Source organism: Heloderma suspectum, chromosome 4 (genome assembly GCF_057233095.1).
Source record: "Heloderma suspectum isolate Gila_16-S chromosome 4, 16-S_ref, whole genome shotgun sequence".
Classification (NCBI taxonomy): Eukaryota; Metazoa; Chordata; class Lepidosauria; order Squamata; family Helodermatidae; genus Heloderma; species Heloderma suspectum.
This window is the reverse complement of record NC_139461.1, coordinates 190,795,598-190,822,086: the sequence shown is the minus strand read 5'-3', so window position 1 is coordinate 190,822,086 and position 26,489 is coordinate 190,795,598.

The window sequence follows — 26,489 nt, the reverse complement described above, 5'->3', positions numbered from 1 at the left end:
AGGCGAATTGAGGTGCCAAAGCAGTCTCACCTGTATCAATCGTGGGCGTGCTCTGATCCCCAGCTGAGAAAAACCGATGCTGCTGCTTGCGCACCTGGGGAAGATGAGGCCACAGAAGGGCGGAGCTCCACTGAAGGCGGTGAGCCTTCTGGAAGAGCCGAGGAAGAGGAGGTGGATGCCTCAATAGCATCCAGGCGAGCTGAAATAGAAAGGAGCAGCGAGCGTTGGGTCTGCTGTCGTGTTCGCTTGGGCTGGACCGCCGAGGGTTTTTTAGGCCTGGCCGGGGGAGGGATCCCTGAGGAATGCTCAGCAGCTTCCAGTTAAGGATGGGAATGCCACTACTATTGTTAAATAGGAGATCAGCGCTCTAGAGGTGCGGCAGGGTTTTTTTGGATTTTTTTGTGGAGCTGCACTTGAGCACGGGTGCCCTCAGCCGAGGGTGCCCTGGCCCAGACAAAGGCAGGCACCCAACAGGCAGCCGCAGGTGCTTCATGTAATTAATTAATTTTAAATTATTTATTTATTTTTGTGGGGGGGGAGAACGTCCCAAGCCCCGGGTGGCGACTGGCTGGCACGGACACCTGCTGGAGGAAGGCGCTGGGGCAGGCACACTATGGTTGAGAGCACCGGTGCACAGGCAGGTCAGTAGGTCAGCACCGCCGCCGCTCCTCTCCGAGACTTAGACCTCCGAGGCCACGGCGGCGCAAGCACACGGCCGCGGCCAACGGAGGACAGCGGGAAGGTGAGCCAGGAGGAGGCCGGAGGCCGTAAGAACGGGCCGGCCATCACCTGGGGTGGCGAGCCGACTGGCAGGCCAGCCGGCAAATGGGCGGGGGGGCGGCGAGCGAGCGACAGACTGACTGGTGAGGAAGCGGGTGGGCACGCGCGCCCCCTGCCCGCCACCCCGCAGCGGAGAGATACAGGCAGCGGCCGGGTGGACAGGCCGGCCGACAGGCGGGGCAGCGAGCCGACTGGCAGGCCGGCTGGCTGGCAAACGGGCGGGCGGGCAAACGAGCGGGCAAGCGAGCAGGCGAGTGAGTGAACGGGCGAGCGAGCGCCACCCCCACCCTCACCCCCTCAGATAAACAATCCCGAGCGCCTCACCTGGGCGCGCACACCCGGAGTCGCCGACGGCGCTCGCGCCGAGGCAAAAAAGGCCGGCTGTGGGAGAAAGGGACTCACACGCAGCAGGCGCGTTGAGCGACCAAGGGAGGCAGAGCTGGCAAGAGGGAGGGGGGAGGGAGGGGGGCGGCACGATATCACCAAAACTCCGGAGCCCCGGAGGCAGCTTCTTAGGGGTGCACGAAAGCCACTTACCTGGTCTCGCAGCTTGCTTTGTGGTGGGGGGGAGGCGCTTCGCTGCTCCCCCCGAAGTTCAGGCCAGGGGGGAGGCTTCCCGCCTCGCCCGGCCAAAATTCAGGCCAGGGGGGAGGCTTCCCGCCTCACCCAGCCGAAATTCAGACCGGGGAGGAGGTTCCTCGCCTCGCCCGGCCGTGAAATAAAAAGTTAAAAAAAAAAACCACTTCCCCGTGATAGGCTACATGACGATTAACATAGCCTATCACGGCTAGATCTGCAAAGTCAGCCGTGATAGGCTACATTAATCGTCACGTAGCCTATCATGGGTGACTTAAAAAAAAAAAAAAGCGCGTACGCAAATGGCGTCCCCCATAGGGAGCCGCCATTCGTATTCCTTATTTGGTCGCTATAGTCTACATAAATCTTTACGTAGACTACGGCGAAAATAAGGGCAACGCAAATAGCGTTGCCCTTATGTTCGCCATAGTCTACGTAAATCTTTACGTAGACTACAGCGACCAAATAAGGAACGTGAATGGCGGCTCCCTATGGGGGCCGCCATTAGCAGTACTTGCTTTTTTTTTTTAAAGTCACCCGTGATAGGCTACGTGACGATTTACGTAGCCTATCACGGCTGACTTTGCAAATCTAGCCGTGATAGGCTACGTTAATCGTCACGTAGCCTATCTCGGGGGCGTTTTTTTTTTTTTTTTACTTTTATTGGAATGGCGGCGGCGGCAGCCGGTCGAGAGACCAGCTGCCGCCTCTGCCACTGTCGAAGACCTGACGAACTGCCGCCAGGACCCGCCGCCGGGAGGGACATTCGGGAAAGGTAAGTCCCGTCCCAGGGGGGGGTGCGGGGGGTGGAGGGGTGCGGAGAATTTCTCCCCGAAACTACTTCGGGGGGCCGAACACGTTGGCACTCGGCCCCCCGAAGTTTCGGGGAGAAATTCTCCCCCATCCCTACAGCTTCTGTCAGAGACTGGCCCCACGACATTCCCTGTAATGCCAGCAACGTTGGCTCTCCTGACGGCTGGCAGGCGCCGCCCCAGAGGGAGCCGCGCTGGGGCACGCGAGACACGCCGCGAGCGTTGGCAACCTTATAGCCATGGCGTGGGAGGTGAAGCTTTTGAGTGCACAGAAGCACGCTGAGTCCAGGTGGCTGGAACGACAATGAAGCCGGTCTCCAGCAGGCAGGAGTCCCTCCTTGATTCCAGGCGAGTCTTTAGCTCTCTCTAGCTGCCTCGAGCCAGAGAGCTGAGATTGGGAGGGGGAGCTGAGTTTTAAGGCAGCTCAGCCTGCCCCTCCCTGCATGGTGGTGCCACTGGGGTGCACCAATCAAAGGCCCCTACGTCTTGTCACCCCATCCGCCCGCAATGCCCCCCCCCCTTCAGCCAGACAAGCTGGCGCCGGGGCGAGGGCTTTTTTGGCAGTTTAGTTTAGTAATGCAACCTGCATCCCTAAGCATTCTTGCCGGCCAAGATTAAAGATGTTCTTGCTGCATAGGTTTTGTTGAAGGCTGAGGCCAAACCTCTGGCTATGAGTCAAAACAAACGAGATGTGCAGTCACATAAACAAGCTATCAGGGGGCTCTGTTAGAGGTTAGGGTCAGAGATCCAGAGGATAGAAAGGCTCAGTTTGGAGCTGGATGTAGCTGGCACAGAATTGTTGCAAAGCCTTCTCCATAGTACTCTCAGTCTCTCTTCTCCGGGCCTGGGAGTGGACTATTATGGCTATCTTCTGGAGATGCCATTTATTTATTTATTCATTCATTCATTTCATTTTGATACCGCCCAATAGCCGAAGCTCTGAGTGGTTCACAAAAATTAACTAACTAATTAATTAACTAATTAACTAACTAACTATTCCAAACACTAACTAATGTTTGGAATATGGAAGCAGTGCATCCCTTGCACCCCAAACATATCGGCCCATTATAGAGGCAATGTGAAAACTGCCACAGCTTTTAATGAAACAACATTGCATCCTTAAACATCTTTGATGCCATTTTCACAGTTGTATCCAGTTCAAACATGGATCACGAGCAGCGTTCCCCAAACTGGTACCCTCTAGATGTTTTGGACTACAACTCCCAGCATTACTGATGTACATTTGTCCTCTGTGTTTTATTATTCATATTCATATTTTCAAAAACTGCTTGTATCTTAGTTTAAAGTGAATTTATTATAAATCTTGTGGTCTTGATCAAGGTGAAGCTATTAGATGTACTGTGACCCATGCAATGTACTGATGCAACAATATACTACCCTTCTAGATAGAGTCATGAAGCTGTTTAATTTAACAAGTTAAAATACATAAGAAAGTTATGCAGCCATAAAGACGTCCACCGTGCTTTGGTTTTGTTGTCTCAGCAATCCTACAGCTATTAGCTACAGTCTAGCTTATCAAAGCACACCAGATATTTGTGCAATTCCACAGGATGTAACTTCCCAGCAAACAGCCCTTAGGGACTTAAAAACATCACTACCTTCCTGATTCTCTTCACAAATCTGAACAGCTTTTGCAGTCCAAATTCTCCTGTGACTTAGAGCCCCTTCTAGCTTCCCATCTCTGCCTTTTAAGAACATATTCAGGAGGGCCTTGTGGCAATTTAGCTTGTCTAATGGGACGGTTTGTCTCATGTGCAATATTTATTTCAAAACCTGTTTGCATTTTAGCTGAAGGAAAGGGTTGCCACAAATCTAGTTGTCTTGACCAAGGTAAATCTGAATAGCTTTGTTGCTGTAAAAATGTGGAGTTTTAAACGTGCACCCTGGAATTGATCCTACAAAACATATATGATATGATCTATAAATATCTATGCCCATTCAGTGAAGCTGTGAAGTGTTGTACAACCAAATCAAGTTAAAGAATATGCAACAAAGTATAAAATAGTTTCCAGGTAGATAGATAGATAGATAGATAGATAGATAGATAGATAGATGATAGATAGATAGATAGATAGATAGATAGATAGATAGATAGATAGATAGATAGATAGATATTTTGGTGCTTTAAGCCATAGGCCACACAATGTACATTAAGAAGTGGGTGGGACAGTATAGTACAGTCACATACATATTTGTATATACATAAATTCACACATCCAAAAGAATCATCCCTACTAGGTTGGTTGGGCTTGGGCACGTATTTTCCTTGCTGCCAAGGCAAATTCTGCTACCTGGGCAGTGGTAAAAGCATCAGTGCCAGAAAGAAGAACACATATCTGTTCAAACGGTGGTCTGTCTGAGATGCACTGGAGAATGATGACGAGAAATGTATGCCTAGGATGGCCATAGAGAGAATATCTTGGTAAGTAATGAGAGACATCCTCAACCTCCCCAGACCTGCAGATACAGAGTCTCTGATGGACTGGGGTATTGTAAAATCTTCCCTTCAGGAAGGCAGAGGGCATGATTTGTAGATGCAATGCTGTTTTATCCTACATGAATATTTATGTAGGCAATTACAGCGAAAAAAAGGGAACCTCAAATAGCGTAGTGGGCGCTATTTGCGTTTCTTTCTTTCTTTCTTTCTTTCTTTCTTTCACCGTAAAAGCCTACATAAATATTTACTTAGGATGAAATGGTGGGGAAAAAAAGGAATGCAAATAGTGCCCACTACACTATTTGTGTTCCCTTTTTTTCACCGTAATAGCCTACATAAATATTTACGTAGGCTAGAACGGTGAAAAATAGGGAATGCAAATGGCGGCAGCTGTAGCCACCACCATTTGTGTACATTGGTTTTTTGGGGGGGCGGTTAGCTGTGATAGGCTACATAAATTCTTATGTAGCCTATCACAGCTGCAAAAGATGCCAATGGCGGCCGCAGCAGCCCGGCCGCAGCCAGCCAGGAGACCAGCCGCCGCCGCCGCCGAATCTGCCGCATCCGCCCCAGGTAAGTGCTGTCCCGGGGGATTCTGCAGGGGGTGGGCAGGAGGCTGTTCCGCCATGGATTCTGGGGTGCTGGATTCTAAAGAATCCGGCACCCAGGAATCCATGGTGGAATTCTCTGCCATCCCTAGGCATGGGACAGAAATGGCCTTGGTCGCTTTGGTGGATGATATGAGGAGGGCTTTGGATAGGGGTGAATGATCCTTCTTTGTTCTCCTCGACCTCTCAGTGGCTTTCGATACTGTTGACCACGGTATCCTCCTGGACCGTCTGGAGAGGATGGGCATTGGAGACATTATATTACGGTGGTTCTGGTCCTTCCTCTCCAGCAGGTACTAGAGGGTAGCACTGGGAGAGGAGGTGTCGGACCCGTGGCCACTCACATGTAGGGTGCCACAGGGTTCCATCCTCTCCCCGATGCTATTTAACATCTATAGGGGCTGTGATCAGGAGTTTTGGGGTGCAGTGTCATCAATAGGCAGATGACACACAGCTCTACCTCTCATTCAAATCTTCACCAGGGTTGGCCATGGAATCCCTGTCTAAATGTCTGGAGATGGTGAGTGGCTGGATGGGGAGGAACAAGCTGAAGCTGAACCCTGACAAGACTGAGGTACTTCCAGTGGGAGCCAAGTGTAGGTTGGGGGATGTTGACCTGGTGTTGAATGGGGTATGGCTACCCTTGAAAGACCAGATCTGCAGCCTGGGGGTCATTTTAGACTCCCAGCTGTCCATGGAGGCTCAGGTGCCAGCCATGAGCTGGACAGCATTGTACCAACTCCATCTGATACACCGGCTGCGCCCCTACCTTCCCGACCACCTGCTCCACTCGGTAGTACATGCCCTGGTCTCCTCTCGTCTAGACTACTGTAATGCACTGTATGTGGAGTTACCCTTGAAGACAGTTTGGAAGCTGCAGCTGGTGCAGAACATGGCGGCTCCCCTGATTAAAGGTAGCCACCAACATAATCACATCACTCCAGTGCTGAAGGAGGTGCACTGGTTACCAGTTGTTTTCTGGGCCAAATTCAAGGTATTGGTTTTGACCTTTAAAACCCTATGTGGTTCTAGCCCAGCCTATCTCAAGGAGCACCTCCAGCAACACCAGAGAGGCTGCTCAACAAGATCAGCCTCAGATGGCCTTCTCTCTGTCCCATCATCCAGGACAGCTAGGCTGGTGAGGACGAGGGAGAGGGCCTTCTCTGTGGTGGCCCCCACTCTGTGGAACTCCCTCCCTAGGGAACTCTACCATGCCTCCTCTTTAATGAGCTTCTGCCACGCACTGAAAACTTGGTTATTCAGGCAAGCATTTGGAGTGGGTTGGGGTATTTTTAAATAATATTTTAATGTATAAGTTTACTGTTTTAAATTGTACCATTGTACATCACCCAGAGTGGCTGGGCGACCAGCCAGATGGGCGTTTAAGAAATTTAATAAATAAATAATATATAATATAATATAATGGGTACCAGCAACAACAAGGCATTTGTGAGATTGTAACCAAATCCATCCACTTAGAATAATTTGTTTTCTTTAAGCATCTGCTTTACTCTATCAGAAGCAAAAGAAGGAAAGAACTCAGTATCAATTCCATAAGCTTGCTATATAGGTCTGGTCAGGTTTACCCAAGACTTTTGGAATGGGGTCTGAAGTTGCTTTTGAAAGCATTTTTTTGGAAGGCGGGAGTCACTCATATGGGTCAGCTTGAGCCAATATAAAGCAAGAACAGTGTGAATAGATGTTTTAACTGAAATCAATCCCACTTAACCTTAGAAGTGCCCCCGGTGTACTCATAAGATCTCGTAAAAGAGTTCTGAACCACCTCAAAAATAGAGGCATTCGTGTATCCCTATACCTCTGCCCCAAATGTTAGTTGTGAAACTACCTTCTTCTGAAATATCTCAACTGCAGGGGCAACCAAGGTTTCCCCTTGTGATCTAGAGAACTGAAGGAGGGATTGAGTAGACTGGGATGATTTCAGGTTCAGCTTAATTATATCTAGATGTTGTCTCCACAAAAGTTGGGTGTTGAAGTTAAGACCCAAATATCTGAAGTTGTTCATTTGTTCAATGGATTCATTGTCCAGCTTCCACATATGGGTTTTCCTTTTCTTCCCAAATACTACAATTTTAGCCTTAGCAAAATTAATAGACAAATGCTGTCTTGTGCAAAATGTACTCAACTTTCTCAAGAGCCTTCGCATTCCAATTAATGTAGTGGAGATCATTGCAATGTCATCCACATATAGGAGGACTGAGATTTTAACATCCTAGAATCGTAGAATAGTAGGGGTGGAAGGGGCCTACAAGGTCATCGAGTCCAACCCCCTGCTCAATGCAGGAATCTAAGTCAGAGCATCCCTGATAGATGGCTGTCCAGCCTGGTCCTGAATGCCTCCAGTGTGGGAGAGCCCACTACCTCCCTAGGTAATTGGTTCCATTGTCATATTGCTCTAACAGTCAGGAAGTTTTTTCCTGATGTTCAGCCAGAATCTGGCTTCCTGTAACTTCAACCCATTATTCTGTGTCCCTCACTCTGGGATGACCGAGAAGAGATCCTGGCCTTCCTCTCTGTGACAACCTTTCAAGGACTTGAAGAGCGCTATCATATCTCCCCTCAGTCTTCTCTTCTCAAGGCTAAACATGAACCAGTTCTTTCAGTCTCTCTTCATAGGGCTTTGTTTCCAGTCCCCTGATCATCTTTGTTGCCCTCCTCTGAACCCTCTCCAGTTTGTCTGCATCCTTCTTAAAGTGTAGAGCCCAGAACTGGACACAGTACTCCAGATTAGGCCTAACCAGTGCTGAGTAGAGGGGAAATAGGACTTCCCAGGATTTGGAAGCTACTCTTCTAATAATGCAGCCCAAAATAGCAGTTTCCTTTTTTGCAGCCGCATCACATTGTTGGCTCATATTCAGCTTGTGATCGACAACAAGTCCAATATCCTTCTCACTTGTAGTGTTGTTGAGCCACGTATCCCCCATCTTGTAAGTGTGCATTTGGTTTCTTTTTCCTAGTTGCAGAACTTGGCATTTATCCCTATTAAATGTCATTCTGTTGTTTTCTGCCCAGTGTTCCAGTCTATCAAGATCACTTTGAATTTTGTGTCTGTCTTCCAAAGTATTAGCTATCCCACCCAATATTGTGTCATCTCCAAATTTGATCAGCATTATATGCACCTCCTCCTCCAAGTCATTAATAAAAATGTTGAAGAGCACTGGGCCCAGGACTGAACCCTGAGGTAGCCCGCTCGTTACCTCTCCCCAGTTTGAGAAGATCCTATGGATAAGCAATCTTTGAGACCGATTCGGTAGCCAACTGTGGATCCACCTGATAGTTGTTTCATCTAGCCCACTTTGAGCTAGTTTGCTCATCAGGATATCATGGGGCACTTTGTCGAAAGCTTTGCTGAAGTCAAGGTATATTATGTCCACAGCATTCCCACAGTCCACAAGGGAGGTTACTTGATCAAAAAAATGAGATCAGGTTCCTCTGGCAGGATTTGTTCTTGACAAATCCATGTTGGCTTTGAGTAATCACTGCATTGTTTTCAAGGTGCTTACAGATGGATTACTTTATTATCTGCTCCAGAGTTTTCCCAGGGATTGATGTCAGACTGACTGGTCTGTAGTTCCCAGGTTCCTCCTTCTTTTCCCTTTTTGAAGATAGGGACAACATTAGCCCTCCTCCAGTCATCTGGTATTTCCCCCATCCTCCATGATTTCTCAAAGATAATAGACAGTGGTTCTGAGAGTTCTTCTGCCAGTTCTTTTATTACTCTAGGGTGCAGTTCATTTGGCCCTGGAGATTTGAACTCATTCAAAGTAATTATGTGTTCCTTAACCATATGCCTATCAGTCTCAAGCTGCAATCCTGCTCCTTCAGCCTGTACTTCACCTTTGCCAGAGGTGTCATAGACCCTCTTTTGGGAGAAGACTGAGCCAAAGTAGGAATTGAGCACTTCTGCCTTTTCTTTGTCATCTGTTATCATTTTGCCATGCTTATTTAATAGCTGAACCACCATTTATTTCCTCTGTCTTTTACTATGCATGTATCTAAAGAAAGCCTTTCTGTTGCTTTTAGCATCCCTTGCTAACCTCAGCTCGATCTCAGCTTTAGCCCTCCTGACGCCATCCCTGCAATTCTGTGCTGACTGCCTAAGGTTGTCAGAGAATTCCACCACGGATCTTGGTGAGGCCGAACGCCAGTGCATTTGGCCCCCCGAAATCTGTGGCAGAATGAAGCCCCCCACCCTGCGAAAGGCGCGCGAAATGGGACACTTACCTGGTGCCGTTCGCACTACTTTGTGAATGGCGGCTGCGTCTGTGGCTGCCATTCGCTTCCCCATTTTTGCCATGATAGGCTACGTAAATACTTATGTAGCCTATCAGGGGTAACACAGGGACACCATTTGTGTCCCTGCGGAGGCCGTGATAGGCTACGTAAATATTTACATAGCCTATCACAGCCAAAAAACAGGAACGCAAATGGCAGGTGCCATAGCCACCGCCATTTGTATCTGCAGCCTCCACACGGCGCCTGCGAATGCACCCGGCCGGCGGCTCCATGGAGTTGCCATGGAGCGGAGCCGTCCGGGTTAGGATTTCAGGGGGAGGTGCGGAGCGCCTCCCCCCCACCATGAATCATGCCATCGAAAAGGTAAGTGACTTTCGTACATCCCTATGACTGCCTCCACTCTTCCTTTGTTGCTTGGCCTTCCTTTCACTTCCTATATGTATCCTTTTTTGTTTTCAGGTCATCTCTAAGCTTTTTGTGAAGCCACATTGGCTTCTTCTGTTGTCTTCCACCTTTTCTTCTTGTTGGAATTGTAATTGTGCCTTTAGAATTTCCTTTTTTAAATGCTCCCACCCATCTTGATCTCCTTTTCTCATTAGAGTCGCTTGCCATGGGGCCTTACTTATCATTGTTCTGAGTTTATTAAAATCAGCTTTCCTAAAATCCAGGGTACACGTTTGACTACACTTGGCTTTTGCTTCTCTTAGAACCAAGAACTCAAGTATAACATGGTCGCTTTTCCCCAGAGAAAGAGCTTCTGTTCTTCTGAATAGAAGCTGGAAAGCATTGCAAATCACTCAGTTCTTGTACAATGCTGTTAATATAAAAGTTAAAAAGAAAAGGGCACAATAGACATCCCTGACATAGCCCTTTATCAGTTGGAATGCTTTCTGATAATAATCCATTCCCCCCAAGCCTAACTCTAAGAGTGGTGTCAGAGTGGAGCATTTGGATTAAAAGAAACAGCCTTCTTTCAATGTTCGTGGTGGGTAGCTTTTGCCACAAACATTCTCTATCTACAAGGTAAAAGGCTGAACTAAAATCCACAAAAGTAACAAATAACTCTTTTCTGTCATGCTGAGAATATTTCTGTATTAGGTGATGGAGAACAAAACACTGGTCTACTGTAGATTTCCCCTTTGCAAACCCTGCCTGTTCTTCAGCTAAAATCGAGTTTTCAGTGCCCATGACTTTAATTTGTGTAAAAGATATTTAGTATATAATTTTGAAACAACATTAAGCAGACTGATTGGTCTAAAATTATTTGGGTCTGCTTTAGAGCCTGTCTTGTGAATAGGAAAAACAATGCTCACTTCCCAGCCCTGGGGGATTTTTCCATGCTGATTTATATAAGTAAACATTTTAGAAAGAATTGGGCACCACCAAGTAGAATTAGATCTAAACAATTCACCAGGAAGCATATCCTCTCCAGGGGGCTTTTTAGGAGGCAGGGAGACAATCAAATCATGCACTTCATCCCAGGTTACTGGTTTGCAATCAGGGCAGGAAGAGAAAGACAAGGAATCCCTGCCGTAAAGGGGATCAGATGAGGTCCCAACAAAAGATTGTCTAAATAAGGCTAAAAAGTGAGCTTGCCACTGTAAGGAAGTAATTTGATTATCAATAGCACCATGATGTCTCTAGGGATGTCAGAGAATTCTGCCATGGATCTCAGTGAGGCCAAATGCCAGTGCATTCAGCCCCCCAAAATCCATGGCGGAATGAAGCCCCCCCGTCCTCCCACCCTGCAAAAGGCGCATGAAACGGGACACCTACCTGCTGCCGTTTGCGCTGACTTGTGAATGGTGGCTGCATCTGCGGCCACCATTCGCTTCTTCACTACAGCCATGATAGGCTACGTAAATACTTACGTAAATACTTACGTAGCCTATCACAGCTAATGCAGGGATGCCATTTGCATCCCTGCGGAAGCCATGATAGGCTGCGTGAGTATTTATGTAGCCTATCACAGCAAAAAAAAGGGAAAGCAAATGGTGGTGGCTACGGCAGCCGCCATTTGCATTCCCTTTTTTTTTTTGGCCATGATAGCCTATGTAAATATTTACTTAGGTTATTATGGCAAAAGAGAGGGGTGCAAATGGCGTAGTGGCCGCCATTTGCACCCATCTCTTTTGCCATAATAGGCTACGTAAATATTTACGAGGCTTATCACGGCCAAAAATAACCAAACCCAGAACCCAAATGACGGCCACTGTAGCCGCCGCCATTTGCGTTCACTGTTTTGTTTTGTTTTTGCCGTGATAGGCTATGTAAATATTTATGTAGCCTATCATGGCAAAATACAGGGAAGCAAATGGCAGTGGCTACGGTAGCCGCCATTTGTGTCCCTGCAGGCTGCCCAGCGGCTGGATGTCTGGCTGCGGGCGGCCCCAGCTGGTGGTGCCATGGAATCACCACGGAGTGGAGCTGGCCGGAGAGAATTTCTGGGGGAGGGACAGAGCACCTCCCCCCCACGAATGTTACCCTTCGAAAAGGTAAGTGACTTTCATACATCCCTAGCTGTTTCCTTGTCCCTTTTGTCGCTAGTAACATCCAGAATCTGATTGAATCTCTTTCTCGAATTGCCAGCCCTAGCTCCATCCAGGATTGTTGAACATACTCGTTCTTTTTCTGGTGCAGGAGATTTTTATACTCTTTGCGCAAGCTGATGTAGATGGTCAAATTTTCTAAGGAGTCTTCTTGCCTTAATCTCCTGATTGCTCCTGCCAACCTACATTTCTGAGCAGTGCACTGTTTATCAAACCAGCCTTGACTAGTGTGCAGGCCTGAAAAAGGAGCTTTAGTAGTGACCACAAATGGTCTAAGTTCTTTTACTATTTTCCCATAAGTTCCCCAGGGGTCCAAGGAGGTAAAAAAATTCCTCTCTCAAAGATAACATCTTGGTGGTCACTAGGAATAAGTTTATTTCTTCTTGCAGCTTCCCATTCCAACGCAGCCTTTTTTCTCCCTGGGTTTTCAAATTATTTGCAGAAGCAAAAATGGGGGGGGACTTTTCCAGAAGGTAATGAAAGAGACATCTGAATTGGCATGTGATCACTCTCTGGTATAGTAAGGACATTGAAATAGTTGAAAAAGAATAGAGCTGATTGTGAGAGGATCATAAAATCTATCACGCTCCTTCCCCTTGGGCCAATATATGTATAAAAGTTCGAGTCTGGGTCTATATCTGTCCCATTACATATATGTAAGTGAAACTTAATGACAAGACCAAAGAGGAATTGACCAGCTTTATTAAGCCTCGAATCCTTAGAATTTCTAGTAGGGAGAGAAGCCAGATCTTCTGGAGTAAGTCCCATTTTCTCACCCATTTTACAATTGTTTTGTCTGATTCTTGCATTCATATCACCTGCTATCAGAATTTTTGGGTCAGCCTGTATTTCAAATAAGGTGGAGAGGGCCTGATCAAGTTCGTTCCATATGGAGGTACCGTCATACTTTGAATTCTGTGGAGGGGAATATAGATTTACTAAAAAAAAAAAGACCTGGAGGTCAATCCACCTGAAAAATTAAGATGTTACTGCTATTGCTTACATCAAGCTGTAAAATATTTGGGTTACTATCCACTGAAACCATAGTTACTAGGCCTCCCTGGGCACGGCCTCTACTATCTGATTTGCTAGCTGGATGGGTGTACACAAGGTATCCTGGAAAAATGGGAACAGTCATAGTGGCAACCCAGGTTTCTTGAATAAAAAGAACTTCAAATTCAGTGCATTTTTTTTTTTAAAAAATACCCTCTCATCTACCAGCTTGGAGGCCCATCCTGCATAGGGATGGCAGAGAATTCTGCCACAGATTCCAGTGAGGCTAAAGAATCCAGCCCCCCGGAATCCATGGCAGAATGGCCTCCTGCCCCCTGCCCCCCCGCGGAATCCCGCGGAACTTAACTGTGGCAGTTGCAGCGGTTCCAGCGGCGGCGGCGGCTCTGGCGGCTGGTCTCCTGGCCGGCCGCGGCTGGGCTGCTGCAGCCGCCATTGGTGTTCTTGCAGCTGTGATAGGCTACGTAAGTATTTATGTAGCCTATCATGGCTACCCCCCAAAAAAACCCCAGCGTACGCAAATGGCGGTGGCTACGGTGGCCACCATTTGCGCTCCCTATTTTTCACCGTTCTAGCCTACGTAAATATTTACATAAGCTATTACGGTGAAAGAAAAGGGGAACGCAAATAGCGTAGTGGGCGCTATTTGTGTTCCCCTTTTCTTCACCGTAATAGCCTATGTAAATATTTACATAGGCTAGAATGGTGAAAAATAGAGAACACAAATGGTAGCCACTGTAGCCACCACCATTTGCGTACGCTGGTTTTTTGTGTGTGTTTTTTTTGCTTGGCATGATAGGCTACATAAATACTTACGTACCCTATCATGGCAGCTTGGCTGGATGCAAATGGTGGCTGCTAAGGCGGCCGCCACTTGCGTCCGCAGCAGCCTGTCCATGGCCGGAACTCCGGCTGCGGACAGCCCTGGCCAGCTGCTCCGTGGAGCTGCAGCAGAGCGGAGCTGGCAGGGCAGGATTCCAGGGGGGAGGACCAGATTGCCTCCCCCCCATCGAGGATTCTGGGGGGAGGGACGGAGTGCCTCCCCCCCATCGCGAATCACATCCATGAACAGGTAAGTCACTTTTGTATATCCCTAATCCTGCAACATTCCACGAAAGTAATCTAATAGAAGTAATAATGGCAGCCTTTGAAGAGGAAGATAGTCAGCATGGACCAGCCCTCTTAATTTAGGGATGGGGGAGAATTTCTCCCCAAAACTTCGGGGGGCCGAGTGCCAATGCATTCGGTCCTCCGAAGGTTTGGGGAGAAATTCTCCGCCACCCCCCCACCACCCCCCACCACCCCCAGGATGGGACTTACCTTTCACGAATGTCGCTCCCGGCGGCGGGTCCTGGCAGCGGTTCGGCAGGTCTTCGTCAGGGGTGGGGGCGGCAGCCGGTCTTTCGACCGGCTGATGCCATCACCATTACAAGAAAAGTTTTTAAAAAAACGCCCCTGTGATAGGCTACGTAACCATTAACGTAGCCTATCACGGCTAGATTTGCAAAGTCAGACGTGATAAGCTACGTTAATCGTCACGTAGCCTATCACGGGTGACTTAAAAAAAAAAAAATGTGCGTACGCTAATGGCGGCCCCCATAGGGAGCCACTATTCACGTTCCTTATTTGGTCCCTGTAGTCTATGTAAAGATTTACGTAGACTACGGCGAAAATAAGGGCAACGCAAATAGCCCTGCCCACTGCTGACATGCAGCCTTTGACATACTACCCTTGAGGCAATGTGGCCCTCAACAGAAAAAAGGTTGCCCACCCCTGTAATGAGGTGAAGTTAGCAAGTCTGTGTACTGGAAATGTGGAAGACCATTGTTATTTTGAGGAGTTCGTGGTGCGCCGCAAATAGCTCCTTCTCCTGTCTAGATTTCCAGTTATGGCTTGCAGTGTTTAGCTAAACTTCACTTCCCTTTAGTTCCCAGGGCCATGTATCTGTCTGAGACTGACTGTACAGCTTGAGGCTCATAGATAATCCTGAGATCTCAAGGCTAGGCCTCTTGTCATCCGCATAGCTGGAATGGGTGTTATCTATATTGGCTTACTGCCAAACATTCTCAAAGTCAGTGGAGTAGAGTCAGAATAGAGGGGATCAATGGGATAGTAGAGGTGTCCCTGTGACTCTCCCAATTCAGAATCTTGCTGCAGGCCAGTCTGGAAAGAGTGCTGCAGGAGCCAGGCCACTGGAGCATGTTTGTCCCTGATTAAGGGGGTTCCCAGGGACTGAAAGGGTGTATGCTTATGTTCTTGCCTTTGAAGTAGATTGCTGCAAGAATTGTGTTCTTCTTTCTTCTTCCTTCCTTAATCTATCAATTTTCTTCTGTTTAATAAAATCTTTAGTTTTCACCCATTAGTGTGTTTATTGTATTCTGAATCCTACCAAGAACTGTTGCCTCAGTGCAACACAGTCTGCCTTCTCAGATAGGCTACTAACATCCACATAAGAACCTACGTTTTGGTCACCAGATGTGTGCCACACCTACATGTGCTGAGATCCCCACACCCCCATGTCAGCCAGGGCCTCAGACAGCATGGTAAAGTCCCCCCGCCCCCCAAATCCTACACTACCTGGTGAGAGAAGAGTTGCCACCATGGCTGTGCAGTCAACACCAGCACAGGGACCTGCAAATAAGCAAAACTCAAGCTTGACAAAGTTCTCTCAATTCTGTCTCGAAGCTTGTTCTAACTCAAGTCTTTATCAGCAGTGATGTCGCGGACACAGGACGTGTGGATGCAGGACTCCACAACCCGTGGACCATGCCTGCCGAGCCCCCGCCCTTGCGGGGCATGCATCTAATATTGCACATATTAATCTTTCCTGGCCCCAAACTGTGCATATTTAAATATGCACATTTTTAAGCTCCCTTTTTTCCATTAAAAAAGAAGGTGGCAAAATGGCAGGCGCTTGCCGGAAAGGGCCTGGGGTGAGTGCGAGTGACTCGCTGAGCTTGTGGGGGCTCGAGTGCGGTTCTGGTGGAGCAAGTGGGGGCAGCGCTTCAGTGGGCACCCAGAGAGCCCGAGCTGGGGTATGTTCGCACATCCCTATTTATCAGATTGCAAGCTTCGTTGTTGTTTTTCACGTGAAAAGCAATGCATATTTTCATGGCTATTTTTCCATATCAATTGTGTGCATCTTTGAAATGTATACATTCTTCTCCCACTGATTAAAATGTACTTGTGCATATTTTTCAAAGGTACTTTTATATGCACATTTGTCAAATACAAACATGCAGTTGAACACGTTTTGTTTTGGTCTGCGAATCACATTGGATGTTCAGAAAAGTACGGACTTTGGCCGCAGATCGCGTCTGAGTCCGTGTTTGGTCCGAAAGGTGTGAATCAGGTAAAACCTGATCAAAACTGAACTGACACAAATTTCTCATATATTTCTACACCGGGAAGAGAAACAAACAGTACAAGATGAGGAGAAGGCTTCTTGGTTGCCCAGGTGATATTGTCGCTGTGCAGGGGGAGACCCTTCTGATGTCTCATGAGAGATGCTGGCACCTGTCTGCCTTGCTATGTTTACTTCAAAGATGGGGAGGCAAGGGTCAAGGAGGAGACAGCCTGAACTGAATTTCAGACAAGAGAAGAAAGCTGTTGGGTGGCTTTAACCCTATCCCTTCCAGCACTCAGGCCCAAGGGAAAAAATCTCTCTGCACAAAGGAATGTTAAGGCAGATAATTCTTCTTCAGCAGTTCCTCGAGGCTAAGGAGGACCCTGTTATCCACATTTGTGGAAGAGCTTCCTGCAGTGATTCTGTTGTTGCTGCTGCTGTGCACAGAACTCCACTCACCCAGAGGGGTTTCATTTGTTTTGTTTTAAGAAGTAGAAAGATCCTTTGAAATAGCTTAAATTATCTGATTTCTACCCCACTTCCAGGGCTGGTGAGCCGCATGGCTCAGATGGTGGTTTAGGAGTGTGTGATGATATATAAACAGGGTGCTGTGCTTGTGTAGCTCAGACAGGAAAATGTTTAGATTGTGATAGGGCTTGGGGAAAGAGAGAGATAGGGGCAACTTATTTCCATCCTGTTAAAGAAGGAATGTTCATAGCATGTTAAGTTCTTTTCAAAAAATGAACCAAATGAAATTTTCACCCTTCAGCACTGGCCATATTCGACAGTTACAGCTATTCCCAGCATGGAGAGAACTGTGGTACCTGCCTGCTACACAGTAGTTAAAGATGAGGAGTTTGTCGGGGGGGGGGGATGTGGAAAGTTGAATTCAGAACCACAAACATGGCTGAATATATAGGGATGCAAAGCCTCTTTGAGCAAAGCACTCAAAGCCCTGGGTCTGGATGGACAAATCTTTCCATTTTACTTTCCCTCATATTCACAGTTTATATCTATCGATCTATCTAGAGTTCTTTCCATCCTACTTATGGAGAAATTTGTACATTTTGGTAAGTTCTTACCAAAAAATGAACCAAACAAAATTCACACCCATCTCCAGTAAGCAAACGTATCTATGGTCTCTGTCCTCAATGTATTTTAATTCGCCAGATTGTTTTTGTGCTGTATTTATTTCTGTTATTACTAATTACTTTTAAAATACAGCAATCTGTGTTAAATAGAATAGAACTGTGTCATATAACTGCATTATAGAAGAGATGAACAGTACTGTTGTTTAAAAACAAACAAACTTGCAACCCCAAAGCTATTTATAAAGTGTGTACAGTTGTATAACAGAGAAGTGTAAAAATGCTTATAATCTGTGAATGCAAAAAGTAAATAAACATTTTAGTCAGCTGGAAAAATACAAAGATGCTAGCCTACTCCAACAGCATGAGCTAATAGATCCATCAGTAACACAGAGACATCTGCAAAGGTGTGCTTTAATTCACTGGGAAAGAACTAAGATGTGTGAATCTTCCAAACAAAACTAATTGATGGCCTCGTTACCCATCAGGAATCACTTACTCTTAAGTCTGAGCCTGACATTCCTAACCCAAGAAATACTTCCATTGATTTCTTGTCTCCTGCTGATTAGAAATTTGTTACTAGTCAATTAGGGTATTGCTTGAGTAATGAGAGCAAGATTGGTCTCTCTGTGCATAAATAGTAGAGTGCTTTGTTTCCTTTTCTAATGCTGATTGAGGAGAGAAAAGTGATCTGGGGTGCATATGCAAGAGTATGCAAAAAAATTGAGAGTTTTCTAAGAGCAGGCCATGACTTTCTCTGTACAGGTACTAGACCCCTGCTTGCTTGAAGGGTGGGAAGTGGAGACATAATGCATCCCATGTAGAAGCCAGGTTTCTTTTTATCCAACCAGCCCTCTCGACCTCCTGCTGTAATGCAGACATCACAATAGTGGGCATTGCCTGAGCCTCATCTGAGCTTCAGGTAGGTCACAATGATGTAGCCCACATTGTATTTGGAGGGCTGAGACTCCTGGAAATAAGAATCTGCCTGAAACATTATAACTCATTTAGGCTTTAGGGTCAAAGCAGACATGATGCAGGAGATCGCTGATTAGGCTATATTATGGTGTGTATTTTTCCTAATTAGGAGCCTCACAGGACCACTTGGAAGAATGGGAACACGAAGCTCTGAAAGACATACTTAATCCTTTCTCCCATGCACTTCCCCCAATGTAAATACAACACATGCACCCCCCCCAATGAGCTGCTATTAGTTCCATGGGGCTTAAAAGGACAGGTTCAGACACTATTCATACATTGGTCCCCTATGAGGCCAGCTAATAGCTTGGCACAGAAGTTTTTACAACAGGGAAAGCATATGGGAGGACATGGCTACACATCCTCTCACAAAGCACCATGCTCTCAATGTTCAAAATAGCCCCAGAGAGGCTGCTAATTGAAAAATCTACCACAACAAACTGAGAGATCCTGTTATTGCTCGTTTGGCCCTTAGACCTTAGCTTGTAGGAAGAGGCCAGGGCCTAGCTGTGTGGGATTTGGGGCATGCCAACCTCTAGAGAGGCATGAGGAAGGTGGCAAAGTGGGATTTGCTTTCAGTGGGGAAAGGACAATATCTGCTCGCTCTCTCTTGCTCTCTCTCACTTTCACACACACACATCCTTCCTAAGTTGCTTCTATTACAGGCTCTCTGGAAGAACAGGGCATCTTGATCCTCTTTATGGGCTGCAGCTAGCCTGTATTAACTTCCTCAATAAAGAGGCCAGCTATTGAATTCAACATAAGACATAGGAGCCTGTAGCATTGTATCTCAATGGGCCTTACCTTAAGCCCTTCTGCTGTCAGTCCAGAACTCATCGCAAGCAGAGCACGAAGCGCGTCACTCTAGTTATCTTGTGGGAAGGTTGTACATTAGTAGCAGCCGCAAGTTTGGGGTTTGCGTGTGAGGGAGAAACTCTCCTTGCTGAAAGCCAACATCAGTAAGCCAGTCCTTCACCACTAATGTTTACAAGAATCCTGCTGAAGAGGAAAACAAATTCCCCAGTGCCCTGTTTTAAAGGAGAATGAGTTGAAATATGTACCTCTGTCCTTCTGCGCATTTGCATCTAATGTGCTGTGAGAATCTTCTCTCTGACTGTCTATGGAGTAGGGATGTCAGAGAATTTCTCCACGAATCTCGGGGAGGCCGAATGCCAACACATTCAGCCCCCCGAAATTGGTGGAGAAACGATCTCACCCTGCCACCCCCCGGGATGGGACTTACCTTCTGCGAATGTCCCTGGCAGCGGCGGCTCCCGGCGGCGGTTCGGCAGTGGTTCAGCGGCAGCAGCGGCGGCGGTGGCCGGTCTTCCGACCGGCTGCTGCCGCCGCCATTTCCAAGTAAAAAAACCCAACAACAAACAAACATGATAGGCTACGTAAAGATTTAAGTAGACTATCATGGCTAGATTTTCAAAAAACACCGTGATAGCCTATGTAAATGTTTACATAGCCTATCACGGCTGACGTTAAAAAAAAAAAAGCGCATACGCAAATGGCGGTGCCCATGGACGCCGCCATTTGCGTTCCTTATTTTGGCACATGTAGTCTATGTAAACATTTACGTAGACTACGGCGAAAATAAGGGGAACACTATTTGCGTTCCCCTTATTTTCACCGTAGTCTACGTAAATGTTTACATAGACTACACGTGCCAAAATAAGGAACGCAAATGGCGGCGCCCATGGGCGCCGCCATTTGTGTACGTGCTTTTTTTTTTCCCATAGTCAGCCGTGATAGGCTACGTAAACATTTACGTAGCCTATCACGGCTGACTGCAGGGATGCAAATGGCGGCGGCTACGGCCGCCCCCTTTGCGTCCCGGCAGGAGAGGAAGTTTTGTGGCCGGAGGGACGGGGCGCCTCCCCCCCGGCTAGAATTTCAGGGGGGAGGGACGGGGTGCCTCCCCCCAGGCCAGGATTTCAGGGGGAGGGATGGAGCGCCTCCCCCCCACCCCGAAGCAAGCTTCGGGATCAGGTAAGGGACTTTCGTCCATCCTTACTATGGAGAAAACTTTTTCCCCCTACATGCAGGGAGACAGCATTTCTGTGACAAAGGATTCAAACATGGGGATGGGTGAGAATTTTATTTCAGTTTCATTTTGATAAGGATCTAGCAAAATTTGCAAAGTTCTTCATACTCAAGACAAAACAAATTTGATTTTTTTACCCCCCCCCCAAAAAAAATCTAATGTGGGACAAACTAAAACAGAGAGATTCAGTCACGCAGGCCCAGGGCTTTGAGTTAAGGATGGACGAAAGTCCCTTACCTGGTCCCGCAGCTTGCTTCGTGGTGGGGGGAGGTGCTTCGGTTCTCCCCCTGAAATTCTTGGCAGGGGGGAGGCGCCCCGCCCCTCCCGGCCGAAACAGGCCGGGGGGGAGGCGCCCCATCCCTTGCCGCCGAAATAAAAAAGTTATGGAAAAAAAACACGTGATAGGCTACGTAACGATTTACATAGCCTGTCACGGCTAGATTTTCAAAGTCAGCCATGATAGGCTACGTAAATCGTTACGTAGCCTATCACTGCTGACTTTGAAAAAAAAAAAGCACGTATGCAAATGGCGGCGCCCATGGGCACCGCCATTTGCGTACACTCTTTCCCCCCCCCAAAGTCAGCCGTGATAGGCTACGTAATGATTTACGTAGCCTATCACGGCTGACTTTGAAAATCTAGCCATGGTAGGCTACGTAAATCGTTACGTAGCCTATCACGGTTTTTTTTATTTATTTATTTTACTGGGAAATGGCGGCGGCCCCACCCCCGCCGAAATGCTGCTGAAACGCTGCTGGGATCCGCCACAGAGAGGGACATTCGACAGAGGTAAGTCCCATCCTGGGGTGGTGGCGGGGAGTGGAGGAGAATTTCCCCACCGATTTCAGGGGGCCGAATGTGTTGGCATTTGGCCTCCTGGAGATTCGTGGAGAAATTCTCCGCCATCCCTACTTTGAGTGCTTAGTTCTTAAAAGTCTGAGTTTGAATCCCTGTGTCTTCAACCATGTTGGTGCTTAATTAGAGTCGCCACTTCTTTTTTCTGACAGACTTCTCATCTTTAACAGCTCTATGGCAGACACATACATCATGATTCTCTCTGCTGGGAATAGATGAACCTTCAGAATATGGCTCTTGTAGATGGGTGAGAATTTAATTTCAGTTCGTTTTTATAAGAATTTACCAAAATTAGCAACATTCTTTATATTTGGGAAAGAAAGAACTTGAGGTTGTTGGTTTTTTAAGTGAAGGTGAAATAAAGTGAAACTCACAGATTTGTCCATCCCTAGTCAAATATGAAATCCCCCCATCTATATTCTAAATGGTAGAGTCCAGGAAAAGCTGCTTCACATGATTCTGCTGGTGCCGCTGCTGCATATATAGGTGCTGATACTACAAACAGAACTCAGAACTCAGTGCATATTAGGGCTGTACAAATATTGTAAAATCTATTCTGTCTGCATTTTACAGATTGTCAGGTGTCTTTCATTCCATAGTCCACTCACGAAGGGTGGCACCCCAACGCTCTCACCCTGGCATCCTTTAGAGAAGGCCAGGTGAGAGGCTGGGGGCTGGCCGCTGAGGGCCTTTTCCTCCACGCTTGCCCTTGACAGCCAGCGCGAGGAAGAGGGGAGGCTTGCACAGCTGGCGGGGAGGTAGGGCGAGCAGGGAAGGTCACTGAGCAGGCCCGGGCTGCGCAAGCTGCAGGGGGCAGTTTATCGAGCTCCCCTCACCCCGGACAGAGATGGGCTCATCCATCCCTAGTGCAAACCCACCCCTGTCCAGGTTCTCTGGGCACCCACCCACCCAGCCTCTGCCCCCGCTTTCCAGTCCCAGACCACACTTGAGCCTCTCCTGTGCTTGGCGAGCACCCCACACTTACCCCAGTGGCCTCATCGAGATCCACGGTCACCATTTTTTGAAAAATAAAATGGTGATCGCAAAATGTGCATATTTGCGTATGTGCAAAAATGTGCATTGTTGTGAACATCCATTTGTGTGTGTGTGTGAAAATGTGCATTTTTGCAAAAATGTGTATTTTGCACTTATGCAAATATGCACACTCATAAAATCCACATTTCTGCATCTGCAATCCCCCCCCCAAATGGCAACCACGGAGCTCAACAAGGCTGCTGGAGTGAGTGCGGGCTGCTTGCCGAGTGCAGGCAGGGGGCGAGCAGGGGCTCGGCAAGTGGAGTTTGGTGGTGCGGGCCAAGGGGCGGAGTTTCTGCCAGATTCCTGGATGAAATCAGGCACTCACGCCATACATGAGAAAGATTTTGCAAACAAACGGGGAATGCTTAAAACATGCTATCAAAATGGGACTTCATCAATGTATTTATCTGTTTTCATTTCGACTCAGGAGAATAAAGAAGTAATAGAATGGAACGGAACTTACAAATGACTATTATTGTTAGATTGTTCTCATAACCTTACCTATTTTAGTTCAAATATTTTAAGTGTTATGAAATATTAATCAGTGAGGGATTTCAACTCTTATAAATGAACTTAGCATGTCCTGCACATAAAAAGAAACAGAAAGGGGGATAAATAGTACATATTTGAGGGTGTGTTTTTTAAAAAAAGAATAAACATGTTTTCATATGAGCAAGTTAAAATATTAATTGCTACTATTTTATGGTCCTTTTAAAGTTTTCCAGATTTTGAACTAGACAAGGTTTCAATTATTTTCTTAAAATTTTAATACCTTAGGAAAGGCTTAGATATCTTGATTATCAAATGCTTAGAATTCAGAAGAGAATAAAACTTCAAGGATAAACACTATTTACTAGGGATGTACAAAAGTCCCCTTACCTGGCTTCGCTGGGTTCCGCTGAGAGGGGGAGGCACTCCGTCCCTCCCCCCGAAATCCTGGCCGGCCGGCTCCGCTTCACGGGGATTCCGCGGAGCCTCCGGCTGGCTCCGCCAGCAGCCGGACATCCGGCCGCTGGTTGCAGGGACGCAAATGGTGGCGGCCATAGCCGCCGCCGTTTGCGTAGGGATGTACAAAAGTTCCACCATGGATCTCGGGGAGGCCGAATGCCAGCACATTTGGCCCCCCAAAATTGGTGGCAGAACGGACCCCCGCCCCCCCCGGGATGAGACTTACCTTAGGCGGATCTTCCTGGCAGCGGCAGCTCCGTCGGCGGCTCCGGCAGTGGTTCGGTGGTGGCGGTGGCTGCGGCAGCTGGTCTTCTGACCGGCTGCCGCCGCTGCCATTTCCAGGTAAAAAAACAAAACAAAAACAAAAAAAAGTGATGGGCTACGCCATTTGCGTTCCCCTTATTTTCACTGTCTTAGTCTACGTAAATGTTTACGTAGACTAAGACATGCCAAAATAAGGAACGCAAATGGCGGCGCCCATGGGCTCCGCCATTTGCGTACGCGCATTTTTTTTCCTTTTAAATCAGCCATGATAGGCTACGTAAACATTTACGTAGCCTATCACGGCTGACTGCAGGGACGCAAACGGCGGCGACTACAGCCGCGGCCATTTGCGTCCCTGCTAGCCAGCGGCCAGATGTCCGGCCGCTGGCGGAGCTGGCCGGCGGCTCCGCAGAATCCCTGCGGAGCGGAGCCGGCCAGCCAGGATTCACGGGGGAGGGACAGAGCACCTCCCCCCCAGCCAGAATTTTGGGGGGAGGGACAGAGCGCCTCCCCCCCACCACGAATATCACCTTTCGAAAAGGTAAGTGAATTTCATACATCCCTATCAATTTCATCCTCCACTTCAGGACTTCCCAAGCAAAAATTAGGAGGAGGAATTGACAAGGATTCACTTCAGGACAATTCAGAGTACTCTTCCTTTTCTTCAGATGAATCCCAGATCTGTCTGAATCAGCCTTATTGAGCTTCAGATTTGGGATTTGTCCAAATCCTATGCACACCCCTAAAAACTATCACTGTTGGGAGACATATTTTGCTGGCTGTTCTCATTTTCTATTTGCAGGGTATTTTTGTTTAAAATGTAGGACAGCTGAGGGATGTCACAGGTGTCCGATACAGGGGTGGAATCCAACAGACTCCCCCCAGCTTGCTCACCATGCAAGCCGCTGGGATGGCCCGGCAAGCACCTGGCAAGCTCTGCACAGCCATCCGGTCCCCTAAAATGCATAAAAATGGTGGCTCGTTATTCTGCATAAAAGGTCTTTTACACAAAAGCCAGCTATACAGCTGCCATTTACACAAGTTTAGGGGCATGAATGGTCCATTTGCACCTCTAATCTTGCATAAATGGCTGCTTTACAGCCATGTTTTCTAATGCATGTTTTCTAATGCACACGTTTTATAACACATTTTTGTTTCTTTCTTTTGAGGAAAGCATTGCAAACTCAGAAATGTATGGATTTCAGTCCGCAAATTGTGTTCCAGAAGGTGTGAATTGGGTAATCTCGCATGAAAATGCAAACTGAATGAATTCTTCAACGATTCCTAAATATTTCAATAGACGTGTTTCTGTTGGGACATATTGACAACATTATCATGGCTGTCTCACAAAAGGCACATATACTCAATAGATCATTTGATGATTAATCCTGTGCTAATTGCCCTGTTGAACATCATCTAAGTATGAAGAGAATACTTTTTGAAACAAGATGATGCAGTGAAGCTGTGGTGGTGCTTACAGACATATTCAGAAGCTGTTCTCATGGCAGCAGTCCCCTAGATAAATGTGCAAATGAAATAGACTTAGGGGGTAGAAGAGATAGATTTGGGTTGCCTGATGGGTTTTTACTTGTTGCGTGAGAGAGAGAGAGAGAGAGAGAGAGAGAGAGAGAGAGAACATGACTGCTTGTGACTACATGTCCATGTGTTTTAATTTAATGTGGCATTATAGTGTTCCTATACAAGGGTATTCTTCCATGCCAGGTGAACCCGCAGCACAGGGTTGAGGTTGTGAGTGGGGCCAGAGGGAGGTGTGGTGACCAAGATACCACCATGCATCCACATGCTTACAATGCTGATGGGTGGGGGTTGGTGGGGTGCTGGACATTCCCCTTTGAGGGCTCTCGCTATTTTTGGCTACCCTATTTATCAGTGTAGGCGATCTGCTCACTTTGGGGCCTAGTAAGAATTTTTGACTCGCCACCAAATTGGCCAAGGGGATAATTTTTTCATCCACTCTGCCCTGACTGGATGGGGAGAGGCACATTAGGGGTTTGACATGTTGGGTGAATTAAGTCACATTTCTTGGTAGGTATGTCCAGGAAATGCAGGTAGAGTATATGATTGGTGAGCACCCTAAGGCACCTTTATAGTGACCAGAGATCCCTGAGATTTGCTGCTCAGGGTTGTGGGATGCGCTGGCAAGATATGGATGATCTGTGGGGATAACCCACCTCAACCTCCTGGCATTGTGGGGCCCCAGGAGGGGGTGACATGGTAAGGCCTCCCTACTAACTTGAAGAGGTGTGCACCTGAGGATAGTGATAATAGCTATACTACGAAACAGGCTCAGGGTGGTCTCACCTAATATCCCTATAGGCTGGTTGCCTGGACAGTAGTATCTAGATGTTTACAGCCAGTCCTCAAAGATCTTATTGGTTTAATTAATGTGGCCCTAGTTTTACTGCCTTATCTGTGTTTTGCCTCTTTATTCCTGCCTCCTCTCACAATCACCTGGATAATCCTCAACAGTGTTCTTGAGGAAAAAGCAGTATTCCCTTGGTACTCATTTTACAAAGAATGGTGTTCAGTACGGTAATTGCAAGATTATCCACCTAATGATCTATTGAGGATGGTTTTGTTTTCCCCCATATTCAGCTGGGGACACAACTCTTAATCTCCTCCTGAAACCAATTTCCAGTCCCAGGTCACATTTTTATGACAGGGGAGTGATCCAACCATCTACCTCATCCAACAGTTAAGTTAATTTAAACCCACTGATTTCAGTGGGGTTAGGCATACTTATCCCTGTGTTAGTTTATAGACACAAGATTTGTTCTGCTTGTTTTTTTGACATATGTTAATTTTCAGTTACTTCTGAATTTGAAGTACACCAAATCCATCCAATGCAGATTC